The sequence below is a fragment of the Homarus americanus genome, unplaced genomic scaffold, assembly GCF_018991925.1.
Source record: "Homarus americanus isolate GMGI-L3 unplaced genomic scaffold, GMGI_Hamer_2.0 scaffold12639, whole genome shotgun sequence".
NCBI lineage: Eukaryota > Metazoa > Arthropoda > Malacostraca > Decapoda > Nephropidae > Homarus > Homarus americanus.
In genome coordinates, this window is record NW_024755430.1 from 1 (window position 1) to 17,954 (window position 17,954).

At 37.3% G+C, this 17,954-nt stretch overlaps 1 long non-coding RNA gene across 1 annotated transcript; it reads right to left on the minus strand.

Moving 5' to 3' along the window:
* Positions 1-1,784: 1,784 nt before the first annotated feature.
* LOC121856524 lies at positions 1,785-17,597 on the minus strand. Its single transcript, XR_006086998.1, has 4 exons — positions 17,479-17,597; positions 10,295-10,449; positions 9,272-9,364; positions 1,785-1,869 (listed from the first exon to the last, which is right to left on the minus strand). It is a non-coding gene; the product is annotated as an uncharacterized LOC121856524 (long non-coding RNA).
* Positions 17,598-17,954: the final 357 nt, after the last annotated feature.

Genomic DNA, 17,954 nt, shown 5'->3' on the forward strand with positions numbered 1-17,954 from the left:
AATGCAAGGAAAAAATGTTCAGGTCGCTCGTAAGAAACTTCGTTAATCGAGGAATGCTCGTTAACCGGTTAAGAATCGTATGGAAGGTAACCTCGTTAACCGAGGCACTCATTAACCGAGGGATCACTGTACATACACCAGGGGCCAAGAAAACAGCTCCTGGACCATAGAATGCCAGGCCCACTGATGCCTGCTTGACTCTAACCACACTGTGACCAGCCGATTGACTTGATCAGGCCCAACCAAGCCACCTTCTAGCTGGAATAGAGGACCAAAGATGTGTATTGCTAGCCGAGAGACTGTATGCGACATTGCCCAACCTCCAGGACTCCCGTCTCCCAGCATTATGGGACGCCACATGGCAAACATGTGGGAGAGTATTCCAGCCCTGGTCTGAGCTGAGGACAATGCTGCCGGGTTCTCTAAAACTGGCAGCAGGATAGAAACCATTTTATCTGGACCACCAGTAACCCACCTATAGGAAACCCTTCCTCCATCCAAGGAGGAAGGAAGGGGTCAGCTAAATCCCAGCGGAGGGGTGATTTTGGAGGAATATTTAATTTTATTATTATTACGTACTGTACTGTACTGTACTTCATTTTGGTGCCAGTTAGTTGAATCTACCGGATAACTGGGAATCCCAACTATATTTGCAATTATCACCTTGCTTTCCTTATACTGGCCTAAGTTCCTCAAATCTTTGGTTCAATTTGACCAATATTAATTTCAAAAGCTATGAGAAAATAAATTCATAGTTAAATAATACAAGTAAATATTATGAAATAATAAAGGTAAGGACTCATTAGGAGCTGCTAGGATGTAAACAAACCCATTTAACTACCTTTTACGATCTCTCAACTTCTAAATAGACTACTGTATGTGTATTTTTTTTATTTAAAGACAGGGGTATGCATACTGTACAATGTTATCTTAATTTTGTTATTTAAGAAGTAAATATGGACAACCTAGGACCCAGGAAACCATAAAATTCTCAAACCGACTGCGTCTTTGTTTTAAAGGTCCCAGATCTGAGGGTCTATACAGTATACCTATACAGTACAAGCTTCTGTGAAATGTTGCTTTTACCTTCATTTTTTTTGTATTCTCTCAAGCCATCCCTATATCCCTAAGGTGCTAGCTAAGTTTTGGGGATGAAAATGAGAAGAATAAGTGGTTGAAAATGACATAGAAGCTTAAAATGATGAATAAACTACTTGTAGTGTACAAGTGTATAATGCTGACATATATCATGACTTTGAGACCTTTGCAACTGTAATGTACAACTGCAATATTTAATGGGGAGTACAACCTTTACTGTACTGCATATTTACTGTATAAATGAACATTAAATACAAAAAAATAGAATACAGTACAAGTGGTTTATTGTTCAGTACTTCGTCCCTCAAAGTTCTTTATGAAAAATTCCCTTTACCCACACATCCTGTCATCAATATACAACCTAAGCTCTTTAAATGTTGGTCACATAGCCACCTCTTACCTTCAATGGATTCAAGAGCCTCTTAGTACAGTACACTGAATTACCAAACAATCCAACGAACAATCAATCCAATAAAGCTTTGTACTACTGCAAACCAAATGGCTGAAGGGCAATAGTTAAAAATTTAAAACCTTGTTAACCTATAGGTAAATGGCTAGGTTACTGATAAATATTAATAGATAAATACAGTAGACACAATTCTACTGACAAGCTGGAGTATTACATTTTTAGGAATAGGACATACCTAGATGTTTGGTGGTTGTAAATCATAAGGTTTCTTTTAGAATGCCAACAGCAAGGAGAGGAGCCAGCGTGACCATGCTAAGAATGTTAATGTGTCCGGAGACCAGAGTCCAAGTGCTGTACCCTTCCTGTGTGTGAAGCAACTTTATGGTAGGTTAAGTTATTTAATGTTATTTTATAAAATTAAGAGATACTTTACCAATATTCATAAATGCAATATCATATTAATGAGGAATTCCACCACAAAACTGCAGAGAAATGTAGAAATGGTTCTTGAAAGCCCCTTCTATGGCAGAGCCAGAAATTTGATAGATTGAGTTTAATATGCATACTAAGCTACTGATCTAGACCTAAAAGACTCAAAACTAGTGCTTGGAATTACTGAATAGTAATTTAACTGACTGTATACATACCATTTGCAACTAATACCAATGGAGAGGGATATTTGGAAGAAAAGATTCACCATTTAAAGTAGGAAGCTGTAAACACACAGGCTTCCATTAGCTAGTGTGCACCTTGCTAGCTATCTTGGTTTCCCAGTACACTGCCACACTTACCAAAGGAAGAAAGAAGGATTGCCAAGTTACCTTGTTCTTGGCTCAACCATAAAATGCAATTTCAGTATCAATCTTTCACTTAAAGCCTACCACTTCAGCAAGCAATTCAAGTACAGTATCTGAAGCCAGCCAGGAAAAGGAAGATGGTATGAAATGCTCCAAATTCTAAGGTCACAAAATATCTTAAGGAGAGTTCCTACTTTACATTAACACATTAAGGTGCTGGGATACTAAAGTACATTCTCACCATGCCATCAATCAGATTATCCCCCATCCAACAAGTGGCTGATTATCATCATAGCTGATGACCAACCACCTTTATAGGATAGATTGTATAGATATACCCCTCAGGAAGACAATTTGCCTCCGGTCTGATTGTATTAATGAGTTTGACAATAAATTTAGAACTTCAAGTCTTGGAAGCTTTTTTTACAAGTAAAAGTGAAGGAGAGATAGGACATGTGGCACTGTTAAATCTATACACTGTTGTATCTCCTGGCAATTTGCAAGTCGCCAAAGACTGAGATATATGAATTGAGATGTTTTGAACTAATGGAGGTTATATGACTTAGAAAAAACATTGTGACAAGCGTTCAACAGAGTACTAGTCTGGGACACAAATGAATTTTAGTCGGCATAAGTCAAACAAAATGGAATATTGACAGTTTCAAATGTATTGTATGTGTACGCATGTCTTTTATGGATTCTGCTATAATCACTGACTTCCAAATCCATAAAATATTTCACAAATCAAAACACAATAATTATTTAATTGCAGGTACATTAACTTTCAATTGACAAACAATCATACAGGGTGACAATGAAGTCATGAACATTTCACAGTAACAGATCTTTATGATTAATGTCTGCTGTTGTATTTTTCAGGTGACATTAAGAACTACCTTAAGCATTGGAAAACTGAACCCCAATATCAAAACTTCAGATGGAAATATCGAGCATGGAACAGAGGGCTGCTATTGTAGAACTTTATTTTGCTAATCATTAACTACACAGTTACAACTGCAACAAAGACAATTTTAAGCTTAGTACTGTATAACAAACATGTCCCACACGAATTAATATTGCACTATGTTAAAGCTAAAAGGACAACTGGCAGTGTAGCAGATGCAAAAAATCAGGTGAAGAAGATTGGTAAGAACTGAAGAAGCAATTGAAAGAGTGAGAGAAACAATCCTGTGGAGCCCAAAGAAGTCAGCAAGAAGGAAGTCTCAAGAGCTGGGCATGAACAGGGTAACTACAGTATGCTTACAATTGTGAAGAAAGATTTTAATCTGTACCCTACAAAATTCAAGTGTCTTAGCAGTTGAAACCAGCTACCCATGAAAATCGACTAGCAATGTGTAATTTTAGTATTGGACTTTGATAGGCAATCCAAATAATTGACAAAAAATCCCATAATTTCTGATGACGACATTTTCACTTATCAGAGTATGTCAACAAACAAACCTTTACACAGCCAGAAAGTGACAATCTGGCGGTCATCCCAAATCTTGAATAATAAGTTCTTATTTCAGAGTGAGCATGGGGAAACTGTGACCAAGAATGGTGGACGGTACTGCCAATGCTGAAAGAATTTTTCATTCCTGAATACGCCATCGCAACTCAGACTTCAGTGACATATTCCTTCAAAGGGTGCAACTTGCCACAGAAGCAATACAACAAGGCAAATGTTGTAAAGAGACTTTTCCAAATCACATTATCTCATGATTTGGGGACATTCCATGGCCACCCTGATCACCTGACCTTACATTTCCAGATTATTTTTTATGGGGCTACTTAAAGTCAGAGGTCTATGCAAATAGATAAAAAAATATTACCTGAACTGAAACACACCATCAGAAACGAAATAATTTTGATTTTTCTGAAACACTTCAGTAAGTTATGGACTCCTCCTCCTCGATTCTTCTTCTGCCATGAAAGCCTATATTCTAATGGAAGTTACCTGACACCAGTCATTTTCAATAAGTGAAGAAGTGTGAATTTTGTCAGTATTTCCATACTGTGTTCTTATAAATATTTGGTATCAAAAAGTCATACTATCAATATAAATCAATTAATTAACAAAACAAATGTGTCCATAAACTAAATGTCATCCTGTACATATGTTCACAGACAGGGCTGGAGTCAAATATGTATTTGCATGTAGAGTACATTATTGTACTGAATTTATATAAAATCAATTTCCAGATTTGTATTTACATTTGAGAATCTTGAAGAATGTACAGGGCGCCCAAGATCACGGATTTTTTATTTGCAGTCCTCTATTATTCGAGAATGACACCCTGGATGAACCCAAGAATATCTGTGGGTAGTTTTAAAATTGCCGCATTTTCACGGCTGAGACAGGAGCCATTGTTCTAGAGACAGTAATTTCCTTTACCTATACACCACCCCTCTCGTTTTATGTAATACGTTTGAAAATCACCGCATAATTAAAAACCGCATAAATTAAACATATTTTTTTCCCATAAGAATGCCTGTAAATGGTTACAGGTTAGGGAAAATCATATAACTGTCACAATAAATATGCTTTTACCTTACTCATTAATAAAGAAAAACAGCAATAAAGGAAAACAATAGAATATACATCTTAAAACACTTACATTGACGATTGGCGACTTCTGCTTGCCCAAGGTAAGAGAGGTTGAGGAGGGAGGCTGCATAGGCGGAGGCAGAGTATGGGCGAGTCGGTGGTTGAGTGCAGGGGTGAGAGGGGGGGGTAAGGTATTGACCAGCCGCAAGGGAAATTACTGACCCAGACGTCGTATCAGATCATACAGAGGAAGTTTAAGTTTTCAGCTTATAAAATGTCAATGAATTTACTTGGGAAAATATAACTTATATTGCTGGAATTCCTTGCTATTGATTAACTTGAATATAAAAACATGCTATAGTTTGCACTAGACATAAAAATTTGTAATTATTTAGTACAGTAGTAAACTCGATTTACGTCAATTGAACCCACAGGGTACCGCGGAAAGTGAAACCACAGAAAGTGAACAACAGAACATATGGGATTAATTCCAATCGAGACTGACCCGACCCCCAAACCCACTTTTTCCGACACAATACCTATGTTGTAGTAAAACAACATCTAAGTTTTATGATGGTATGCTCACAATTAATATTTCAGAGAAATACAGTCGCCAGGTTAATGTCCATTCAAATAATGGACTCAAATCCTCTTCCCAGCTCACTGGCCCCTACCTTGAGAAATGATTGGGTGAAACACCACTAGATTTTAACGTTAGTAAAATAATCTCAGACTAAAGTTAGGATAATATAATTGACATTTCTGGACCTTGCAGGTCAGGAATATTTTGAATGTAAACTTCATACATTTTGCACAAAAGAAAAACACTTGCTTTGTGTAAACCAAATTATTACATTAGATCTAAAATTTGTATGTTCAATCAAAATCCATGATGTTTATATTCAAATGATCATCATATTGTAAGAATTCCAGCAATGTAAATTATATTCTGGTCCAGTAATTTGTATGAATTTTATGAGCTAAAACAAATATCTTCAGTTAGTAAAAAAAAAAAAATATTTTATCTGTCAATCAAAGTACCAACCTCCCCCCTCTTCGAACCCACGCCAGATGGTCGTCGGGTCCCAACCCTCCCCCACCTCCTGAAGAGAAATGTTGAGTGAAAAACTAGATTTTAACTTTTAGTAATAAATAATACCTCAGACTAAAGTTAGGATAATATAATTGATATTGCTGGATTCCTTGTAAGACCAGGAATATTTTGAATATAATGTCATATATTTTGCACAAAGATAACATATTTACTCAGAGTAAACATTAGATCTAAAATTTATGTCTAATGCAAAATTTTATGATGTTTATATTCAAAATGATCATCAAATTGTAAATTCCAGCAATGTAAATTATATTATGGCCGGGTAATTTGTATGAATTTTATGAGCTAAAACATATATCTTCATTAAATAAACAAAGAAATATTCTTCAAGGACACTATCTGTCAATCAAAATACTCGGCCCTAGCTGGGTCCGTCCCTCCCTCCTCCCCCCCACCCCCCACCTTCCCTCCCTACCAGAAAGCTTTGGGAGAAAATAGTAATTTACATTTTTAGTAATAAATAATAACTCAGACTAAGTTAAGGATAATATAATTGACATTTCTGGATTCCTTGCAGGTCAGGGAATATTTTGAATGTAAACTTCATATTTTGCACAAAAGATAAAATACTTGTTTTATGTAAACCAAATTATTACATTAGATCTAAAATTTGTATGTCTAATGCAAAATCCATGATGTTTATATTCAAAATGATCATCATATTGTAAGAATTCCAGCAATGTAAATTATATTCTGGCGGGTAATTTGTATGAATTTTATGAGCTAAATAAAAAAAATTATACTTCCGCAGCTATATGAGTAGATGCACCCATGAAAGTGAAAGTCCGGTTCTGGCAAAATTGCAGCGAAATGAAATCCGGAAAGTGAAACCGTGTAAAGCGGAGTAATACTGTACATTTGAGTACAGGTAGTTCTGCTATAGCGATAATTGTGTTCTTGTAAAATATCGTGTTATAGAAAATAGCGTATAATAGAAATAACAGGGCTTATGGAGAAAATAGGGTTAGGTGCAGATTACTCGAAATCGAAAAAATTTAGTAGTTAGCCTAACACAAAGGATAGCACAGTCTAAATAAATGTTACATTCATATCTAATAATGAAATCATACAGTAAATGTAACACTTTACCTTGAAAAATATGAATGTAACTTGATGGGGGAGAAGGGTGATTTTGAGGTTGATAACATCGACTCTTCAAGTGTTATATCCTTTCTTTTACGATAATCACCGGAATTCTATCATCAGAGCTTTTGGAGATATTCTTCTTTACCATAATCACAGTTAATACAAAATTGGAGAAATAGTAAGCAAAATAAGCGTTATAGCAAACAAAAGCGTTAGCGTTATACAAATATTGTTCGAATTCATAAATCGCGTTAGAGCAAATTAGCGTTATCAAAACCGCAGCGTTATAGCAGAACTCACTGTACAGATACAGGTTTGCCCTTAGGACAATTATTTCTTTTACTTTTTTCACAATAGGATGGTGTGTGCATGTAAATGAGTAAAAATAATGAAAGAAAGTTATATATCTACCCAAAAATAAGAGTTAAAAAACTTATACTGTACTTAAATGTACAATACTACACTTCAGGAATAAAGTTTTTATCTCTAGTGCAAAATATATGATGTCTATATTCAAATTATTAGCTGTCTTGCAAGGATTCCAGCAATACAAGTTATATTCTGCTGAGACACAACTGGCCTCACACCTGCATGGGTCAAGCTTTGCACGTTGGGTAATGTTCAGCGTCCTCTGGGTATGTAACATTTTTAATAAATTTTTCTGATTATGGGTATGTAACATTTTTAATAAATTTTTTCTGATTATTTGTGAGAGTATTTTCCTATTATTATTCATATGTATGTGTTTGTGTGTGTGTGTGTACACTCATACAGATATATACAATACAGGTAAATGAAATAATTGTCTAAGGGCAAACACAAAGGGAATACTGTATATATTTATTTGTACACAAGTAATACTGTCCCCCTCCCCACCCGGTCAGCAAATGTTGTTCGCGGATTTGGTGATTAGCGGCCCATTTTAAAGTAACCCCTGCGGGAGGGGCCCCCTGCATTTAAATTTTATATGTAAGTAAGTCTTCGGTTAACGTTGATTAAGTTCTTAAAAACTAACGTTATACAAAACAACGTTAAGCGGATCAATTTTCCCATAAGAAATAGATAAAATACAGGAGTTATGTTCCTGAGCCTCCTTTGCCCCATGAAATACATTACATGTACAGAAAATCATTGCCATTTCTAAAGAAAATCGTGCATGCACATACAAAGACTAAGTTTATATTGGTACTCACCAATGGGCGGAGTGGTAGCGAGTGTGTGGTGGGCAGTGAAGCGGAAGAGGCGGATGAGGAGGGGAGGAGTATGGCGGGAGGGAGGTATGGCGGGAGGGAGGAGTATGGCGGAGGAGATGGCGGGAGAGGGCGGGAGGAGGAGTGGCGGGAGGAGGAGGAGGAGGTGAGCGGAGGATGGCGAAGAGGAGGGTGGTGAGTCACTGAGACTCACAAGCTGAGAGAGCGTGGCGGCGCCAGACGAGAGAGGGTGATGCTCCGTAGAAAGTAGTCCATGATGACACAACGATGTAGTATCGGATCACCGAGACATTAAACAATTTTGGTCTCTAAAGTTTAGCGACGTAGTAAAAACAACGTTAAGCAGGACGAAGTTAAGCAGACTTACTGTACAGAATTTGATTATTGTATTTGCTCAAATGCACATCAGATACTATCTGGGTCTGGGTGGCAAGGAGGGGGAGGTTCAGTTTGACCTGTCAACAGGAGGTACAGCCATTAATCTTAGCACAGTATTGACCGTGTCGCTGCAGGGCCCTTCAGGTACAGGACTGTTTGAAGAGATGATATTTGTAAAGTCAACCAGTAACAAAATGTTAATTCTAAGGATGTGGCCACACTAGCATAAATTTTGCCTGAAACATGTTATTGTTTAAAAAATAGTACTGTACTAATGTTCACCTCCCTTTACTTATAACTTGAACACTGTCAGAGGGAAGACATAATTAATTGATCGAAGTTACAAATAGCCTATTTTGGAATTCGTACAGGTATATTACAGGAAATTAGTGTCTCTAGAATGAATGGCTCCTGTCCCAGCCACGTAGGCAACTTTAAAACTACCCACAGACATTCTTGGGTACATCAAAGGTGTCATCAGCGATTGGCCAAAAGTAAATCCGAGGCAGGAGCATACTGTATATGTAATGAGAACTGACAATACGTATGGACTTCCTCCAGCATCATGTTCAGTATACAGTACTATATAGTGAAAATCATCAAAGGATGGGTAAAACATTATCTTACCAGAGTTAGCATCCCAGACATGGACAAGAGGTGACCTGTCATTGATGATGGACAAGAGCTCCATCTTTGTCCCAGCCAAATCCTGAACACACACTGCATAAAGGGAGGTTTGGTAATCACAGTCTTACTGGTAATGTATATTGAGTATGTCTCATAACATTTATATTGTATACATGTATTGAAAAAGAAAATTTCTTGATTTTTCTCCGCTACAAGATGTCTTCCCAATGACCACAGTATAATTATATTTTGCCATAACTATGCAGGATTGAGCAAATTAAAGATACTGGAAGGTCAATATGTGTAAACCTTTAATCAGGACTTATATAGAAAACAAAGTACCATAAAAGTTTTGGATACATACAATTTATCATACAGGTAGCAAGTGAAAGGTCTGTCAAAATTAATGTAGGAAATGCCCAGCCTAATAAGTCATGCCAATGACTATAGCTTGACATTTCATCATACTGAGCTTGTTCAATAAATTATGGATTCCTAGTACAGGTATCAATAAGACTGATTCTTAAATTTTAAAAGAAAAATACTACACAACTGAATAAAACTACAATTATGCTAAGAAGCAAATGTTTTTAAAGTTTACAGTACAGTACTTATAAATTTTAAATTTGGTTCTGGCATTTATTTTTTGTACATTATATTTTTATCGTGATATCCTTACTGATATGTTTGTTTTAATGCAGAGAATGCAAATCTAATAGAAAAGAAAAACAAAATTAAAAGTTTATAAAGCTGACCACATATGCCAAACAAATTAACTTGGGCTCATTAGGTTATAGGTTAGATTACTGTAGATCCAGCTGGCTTGTGTGGTCTATTTCCTAAATGGTTTTCAACTGTTGTTTTCTTTACTCCACCATTGAATACATTATGCATGAAACACATTACAAAAGATGTACATTATTCATAAAAAATTAAAGCACAAGGACTGAACTTGACATTTGCCCAACATTTCCCCAGATACAACATATACATAGGTAGTCTTAAAAGCTCATAAGCACCTACCCTGGTAAATGTATCTGTTCTCGGAGATTCCCATATGGGTCATAAATGTTAACTACTTGGTTGTATCCAGTAGATGCCAAGAAACCTCCAGAAGCCTTCTGCCATGTGAAGAACACACCCCCCAGGACCATGAGGACTCTCTAAGCTGAAGACAGCTGTTAATATAATCAACAGTTTACAAAACAATTGTAATGGTCGGAATTATATTAGTTATAACTGTACCAAGTTCTTATCAATGAACAAATCACAAGTATTGCAGAAGCATATTAGTCAAATACAAGTACAGTAATACCCGATTCTGCGGTCAATTGAACCAGCGAATGCTGGCGTAAAATAAGGTGGTCCTTAATTTGGGGCAAAAAACAAAATTTGCCATTTTTTGTCAGAACCTGGCAAAAGTTTCCATTTGGGGTAGAAACATTGACTGTAAATATTTTTAAATATCTTAATAATTAAAGGTTGCTCAAGTCAAATGAAATTTAACAATATTATGCCTAGTATGCTTAATGTTCATTACACATCATTTCTAGCCCCCAAGCCTGGGCCCCTCACTTAGTCTAAGTGGGTATTAGCTGCTCAAGGCAGGGTCGCATGAGGACCAGTCTCACTCTTTGTCGTAGTAAGTCTGCTTGAGGGCATTGGAAATGATTTCCTGTGGTCAGCAAGTGCCTGCAGTAGATACTGCAATTGCTGTTCGTCATGGTGATGCGGTCTGAAATCTTGGACTAAGGCTACTCCTCTTTCTGCATGATCATTGATCACAGACAAAGCTTGTACACTGGCTTTTGCATTTTGGAAGCCAGGATCATCTTTCCTGTTCTACTGGGAGGGCCAGGAAATCTGTATTCAAGTTGAGCTTTTTGAAAATGACTTTGTGTTCTTTGTAGTGAAATCATATAGGTTCTTCACTTGGAGTGTGTCTGGATTGATTGTAACCCGTTTGACATGCTTTCTTCTCCAATAACGATGTTCATAGCTTCCAACATGCGGTCCTTCACTGCTGGGAGAACATCGTCATCAAAAAAGCCAATGCAACCAACTCTTCTGACAAGTACCAGAAGTGTCTCATCATTTTGTGGAAAGTTGCCTTTGATATGGCATCGCTGAGGGTACTGTAGTCTTGTAGAGCTTTAAGCAACATCAGATCTCCTTTTGGTGCCTTTGCAGCAAGTGGAGCAATTGTCCAAGCCTTCACATATATTAGGGCAAAGAAAATGCACAAATCTCTTGGTCCTCTGTTTCTCCTTTGAAGTAAGCTTAAACTGAGCGGAATAACCACACTTTGAAGGAATAAATGGTCTTTGCCATCCATCGTTGCTTGGTGCATTGCACCAGGAGCAGAAAAATCTTACTCCCGAAGGTGATGTGCCAAGGAAGATGTAGGCCAGCTCTAGCAGCTCTCGATAATCATCTCGAAGCTGTGTCTCCAATAGAGCCTTCTCAATGAAGTTGGTTAGATCGTCCCTAACAGCTCTGACCGATTCTTCTGCCAGATCGTCGGTGGAGGAGTCTTCAAACTTCTGCTTGTCAATTTGTTCCCATTTGGCTTAGAATCTTCTGAACAGCTGTATGTCAGGAGCAGCTGAGTGCCCCTTACAGCTTCAAAAGCAGCTCCAGCTACAAGTTCTAGTAAATGGTGGCAGCAGGCAAAATATAGCAAATCACGACCCAGCAACTGCTCAATTTTGACACACGCACCCTTGTGGTGACCAGTATTTGACTTGTTGTATCAAAACACATGCCATGCACGATGTCTGCAATGTGCCATTGCTGCAAAGCCTTCACAACAGCTTTTGCTTGTTCATCACCGGTACCAGAGAAAGTTTTGGAACAGCAAAAGTTGGGAGGTGCCATTGCCTGAGACAAGAACTGGGAGTCTGTCAACATGGCCCCATGCCCCGTCAAATCAGGCATCAATTTACCATCCCAGTGAACAATTAAAACTGACTCTGGTTTGAAGTTTGAAAGGATTCAGCTGCCCTGCTACTCGATGATGCTGACGTTTCCTCCTGATGCTTGATCGATTCAGAATCAATTCACTGACATCATGGCCCAGACTCGAGCAGTTTGGGTGACAATGTGCATGGCCATTCTATCTGAGGACTTAGTCGATCTAATGCTAGAAAGTTCTGGAGTTAGAACTTCTTTTTGCAGCTTCTTGACAGTAGGTGGAGTTGAAGTGCTGATGGGCCAGGAACTGGGTTGGATTCCTCAGAAGAAGACGTAAATGGAATAACAGAACATATGGGATTAATTGAAGTAGAGACTGGGCCGACCCCCAAACTCCACTTTTTCAGACACAATACCTACGTTGTAAAATAGTATCTTAACTTTATGATGGTATGCAGAAATATCAATAAGAGAAATATCAATAAGAGAATAATATACTGTACCAGGTAAAAGAAAAATCAAGGTTTAACACTTACATCAGGTTAGGTTAGGTTAGAAAAAATCAAGGTTTAACACTTACGTAAGGTTAGGTTAGGTTAGAAAAATCAAGGTTTAACACTTACATTAGGTTAGGTTAGAAAAAATTAAGGTTAGGTTTAACACTTACGTTAGTAGCCACTCTCAGCGTATATGAGTAGATGCGCGTAAGGGCATTTGGTTCTGGCAGGGTACGTAAATGACAAAACGTGTAAACGAAACCGCGTAAACCAGGTATTACTGTAGATCATTAACGCTGGCCTGATGAGAAAGGAAAACCATATATCAGAACAGTTATGTACCTCTTAAGTTAAGAGTGCTCACAACAGGGTGTACCTAGTGGGTGGTAGAAGGACAGCCACCCTGGGTGCCAAGGTAAGGGGGACACCAAATTGCCTATGAATTTAAAAAAAAATTAAAGGAAAATAACAAAACGAAATTACTCTAGAAGAAAAGCCTGTACTACTGCTACCCTGGATAGGTTAATTCATAATCTCCAAGTTATAAATACCCTGTACGGGTATTAAATACAATATATTTATTATTAACACTTTTCAATTGTCAATATAATATTCTTTTGATGGTGACTGGCAGTAGATAGTAGGCAGCTCTACCACACAGGAGGTACTACCGCCTGGGAAGATATTGGAAGCATAATGTGCTGTCTAATGGTAGACCCTGCTGCTATATGGCATTCCAAAATTGTGACCAAGTCCCAGGTTGCTGATCTGACTTTCTGCCTTTTGCACACAATTGCGGGCTCTCAATTGTTTCTCTTGCTATTGACAACACAACATACATATATCGTTTCTCACTAATGATCTATTTTTCAATTTCTTTATGGTTCCTTATTATTACTATTATTATAATTTATTATTGCAGTGTTTTCATTATTATTATTATCATTATTATTTTATATTTATTTTTGTATTTTATTATAAATTTTACTTATCTGAATTATTATTATTGTTACTACGTTTCGCCCCGGCCCTGATGTGGGTCGGTGACCTGTGTCCGGTGGGCTTATATCCGTAAACTCCGTCTGGCGCCCCATGTGTCTGTTTGCTGCCGAAACGCACCGCCGTCATTAGCCTACTCATTCCTCTTTCATCACATGTTGGAGCTATTGTAATTTACAGACAATTATACTTTTAAACTTTAGATTGCTGCATTTTTAGTTCATTGATATTTATGAGCCTTGATATACTGTGCATTGTACTGTATTATGATAATTAATACTGTAATGGATAAATAAACTTAATGTTTAGGATTAAGAGTAAAATCTGTCATCAGAATTGTTCAAGATTATTATTGAATATGTTTACGTACTTGGAGAGTAAAAGAATTTTATAATGAAAAGTTAAGCAATCCACTGGGTTATGGTAATTTCTGAACTGAATGTAGACTGCATGTTTTGAGCAGCAAATTGCTGACTAGCCGGTCCCTCAGTTAACAAATGCCTCGGTTAACGAAATTTTTGGTTAACAAATTACCTTCCATAAGAATCTTCATTTACGTTAACTAACAAAATTGATTGAAATTCTTAAAAATGTTTCGACATGCTTTGGCTTGCTCACCAGCTGGAAGATTAGTCCGCAATAGAAAAATCGGTTCTAGGGCTTACATTCGTTAAAATTGGAGTAAATTTCAAGAAGGTTGTACTATTCAATAATTTTCCAAGTTTTATATTAAAATTTTTAGTCATTTTAACACGTATTTAACATAATTGCATTACAGGGAACTAGTTTGGTGCACCCATCAACCACTTCACTCACCCACCAAGGCCTCAGTTTGTGTCTCTGTTCAGTGGAGGAAACATCTTGCTTGTGGGTCTCTTGAACACAGAGTATTTTTACGTTTTACTGTACAATTATTGGTCATTCTGAAATTTATTTAACATATTGACAATATATAGTGCAGTGCAGTGTTGATTTAAAGAAAATAATCTTGAATTACACCAAGTGAACTTAAAATTTATGGTGAAATGACGGATCAACCATGGGGTGATTTCTCCACCCCCACTTCTAATTCCCATCATCATCATCATAAACCAGGAACCTTCTACATACATACCTCAAAGTAAGTGTACTTACTGCATTTTTTTTTTACTTTGTATGTAATTTTCGGTGAGCTGGACCAATTACCCAAAATCCTATTGAAACAATAGTTTTGATTAACGAATTTTCGTTAACGAACAACCTTCTGGAACAATTGTGTTCAAGAACCAAGGGACCACACTGTACATATATATAATTATTACAGTATTTTCTTAACTGAATGTAGACTATGTGTTTTGAGCAGCAAATTGGTGATTACTTATAGATAATTATTCCAGTTCTTGAAGTAAATTTGTTCAAGCCTTGCTACAACCGTAAAATATACTGTACATCATCAGTGTCTTAGCAATCCCTTTATTTTCTATTATGCTACATTATGTATATAAATTAAAATTAAGTTGATATAATTATTTATGTAGAAGTGGGGTTGCAGGAGTGGGGGTTAGTGGTGGTGGAGAGCCATAGAGGGGGGGCGCAATTCAGCCATTGCCCTGGGCGCCATCAAGGCTGGTTACTACCCTGGCTCACAACACATTACTCATAGCCTGGCCACTTACATGACTATGATGCTTATGGACTTGAATGCATCATGAGGTTGGGTGTCCTTGAAATCGGAAAAAATACTGCCAAGGCAACAGTCCACAGGAGAGGTCCAGGGCATTAGCCAATGGTAGATGCCAAGGGCAATGGCCAAGTGGCAGTGGCCTCAAGCAGATGCCAAGGATATTGTTCCACAGAGACAGCCTATGTCTGAGGTCCAAAGGCAGTCTAAGCCCAGAGCCTATCTAACCCTGGTCAGTCATTGGTATGGTGTCAAAAGTTTGATGTAAGAGAGAGTCAATAATTGGCAGTGCCCTTGTGCCCCTTTGTTGCATGTGTTTAGGTAATGATTAAATAGGAGTAAGGAATATTTTGTGTCAACTTCACATATTGTCATTGTGTTTTGATGAGTTAATGTTTATTGGCCAGACTTCAAATCACTTTTAAATAAATTTCATATAACTGTCTACACTGCATAAGTTTTCATACCATAAAAATTTTCATCTATAATTGCATTTCTACTTATAATTTTTGTAATGAAGTATCGAGTCCCAGCTCACCTAAGCTACCAACTTTCTATCTTTGCAATAGCTCCAAATAAATTTTTTACCTCTTCCCACTCTCAAATCTTCCCATTGTACAATATATAGTTAAATTTTAAAATACTATACAGTGCAGGCATTCACTAATCACATCGTGCCAAACAGCATAGTTTCGATAAAGTCGTTTAATAATTTACAATATTTTATACAAGAACTCATGAATGAAGGAAGTGCAGTGGGCCAATGGGCCCATTTACACCCAACCCATATCACTCATATATCTGTCCAACCTATATTTGGGCTTCCCAGCTGAAGTCTGATATAGCATCGCGAATCTGGCAGTGAGGAGGTAACATTGCCCACCCACGCATTCCCAGCCCACCAAAGTTCAGTCTCCGTCTTCTAACTTCATGGCAACAACTAGTACTGCTCCATGGATTATTTTGCCAATGGTGCCAATGGAAACAACCGTACATTTCAATACGATCTTTTGGCACTACCGCTATGGAGTGAATGGAATTTAGCTTGCTCCTGTAACCTCCAGGGTTACAGTCCAACTCGCTCATTGTCAACTCAGTCCACATCCAACTCGACCATCTCGGATAACCAACTCAGACCACTTAGGTTAACAAACTCGACCAAAAAGTAAAAGTTTACACATTTTTGCATGAATTATAGAAGTACAATGATAAACGCAGCATAGATTGTAAAGGGGGAGGGAAATTTATTTTTATTATTTATCTTTCATTCTATCTTATTACTATATGTGAAGAGGTGATTCTTTTATATATATAATTTTATTTTTATATTTTATATTTAGTTCACAATTAAGATCACTTTTACCGGGAGACCAGCCCACAACACCCTCATAAAATATGACGGGAGAATAACCTGATCACAGATCTGAAGTTGACATTCCACAACAATGTACCGACAGAAGCCGCACTCACTTACCTGGAGACCTGACAACGACACCCACACAAAATATGACGGTTGAGGATGACCTGATCACGAGATCTGAGGTTAACGAATTCGACAACAATTTAAATAATGAGTTACTTAATGCACAAAGGCAGAACATACCATACAGAAAACTCGGATCAAATAACAATGACCCCAAATGGATAAATAATTATTTAAAGAATATTATTGGCCAGGTATTGGCCAGTAGGGTTAAGACCGAGATAAGAAAAGCAAAAGAGGAATAATGAACTGAAGGTAGCAAGGGAGGTGAAGTTCCCAAGGATTCTTTCAAATGTATCAAACTAAAACATGAGACAAGATTGGACCAATACTGACGAGCTAACTGATAACGACGGAGAAAGGAGCAATAATCTGAACAGGTATTTTCAACAGTTTTCACTCACATAAACTCATAAAATTCGTCCTTCATACTGATTGAACCCTTGGTATTCACTCATTCACACTTCGTATTTCAGTGAACCAAAGTGGACATAAAACATATCTTAAACTTACTTCTAAACCTCTCGTCAGCTACTTGTTTGAAGTGTACAAGATGGGCCGAGTTGGAGGTACACCATCTCCAGTACTAGCCAGACTGGTAAGCTCTAAACTATCAAAACACAGAATTACAGCTTGAAAAGAACAACTTCAATACCTTGTCTGAAGCCATATTTCATATGTTCACTCTACGAAAGGTTCCAGCTTGTTTCAATATGTGCGGGTTCACCCACTGACGATACCCATTGTAACCGAAGGAATGTTTACAAACATAAGAATGACAGCTGACGATCACCACCCTAAGCTCAGTGGCTAGGCCCATTGCACCACTCCCTATTTTATTTCCTGTGCTTATGAATGAGGTAGTATTCACCAAACTAAAATTAATGTGTTAGCTCAAATGTTTCACTCAAACACAGTAAATCGTAAATATTTCACAAACTCGTTTCACAAGTATTTGTCTATCTTTTAATATGTATTATTGCAATGAGGTACCCAGCTGGTATCTATAACTTTTCTTTGACATGTTATATCAAATAATGCCTCAATGACACATCTACTAAAGTATTAGCTTTTTAAAACGTAGCATCAATTTTGTTTTATGTATTCACAATCATGCAATATTTCCTTCCA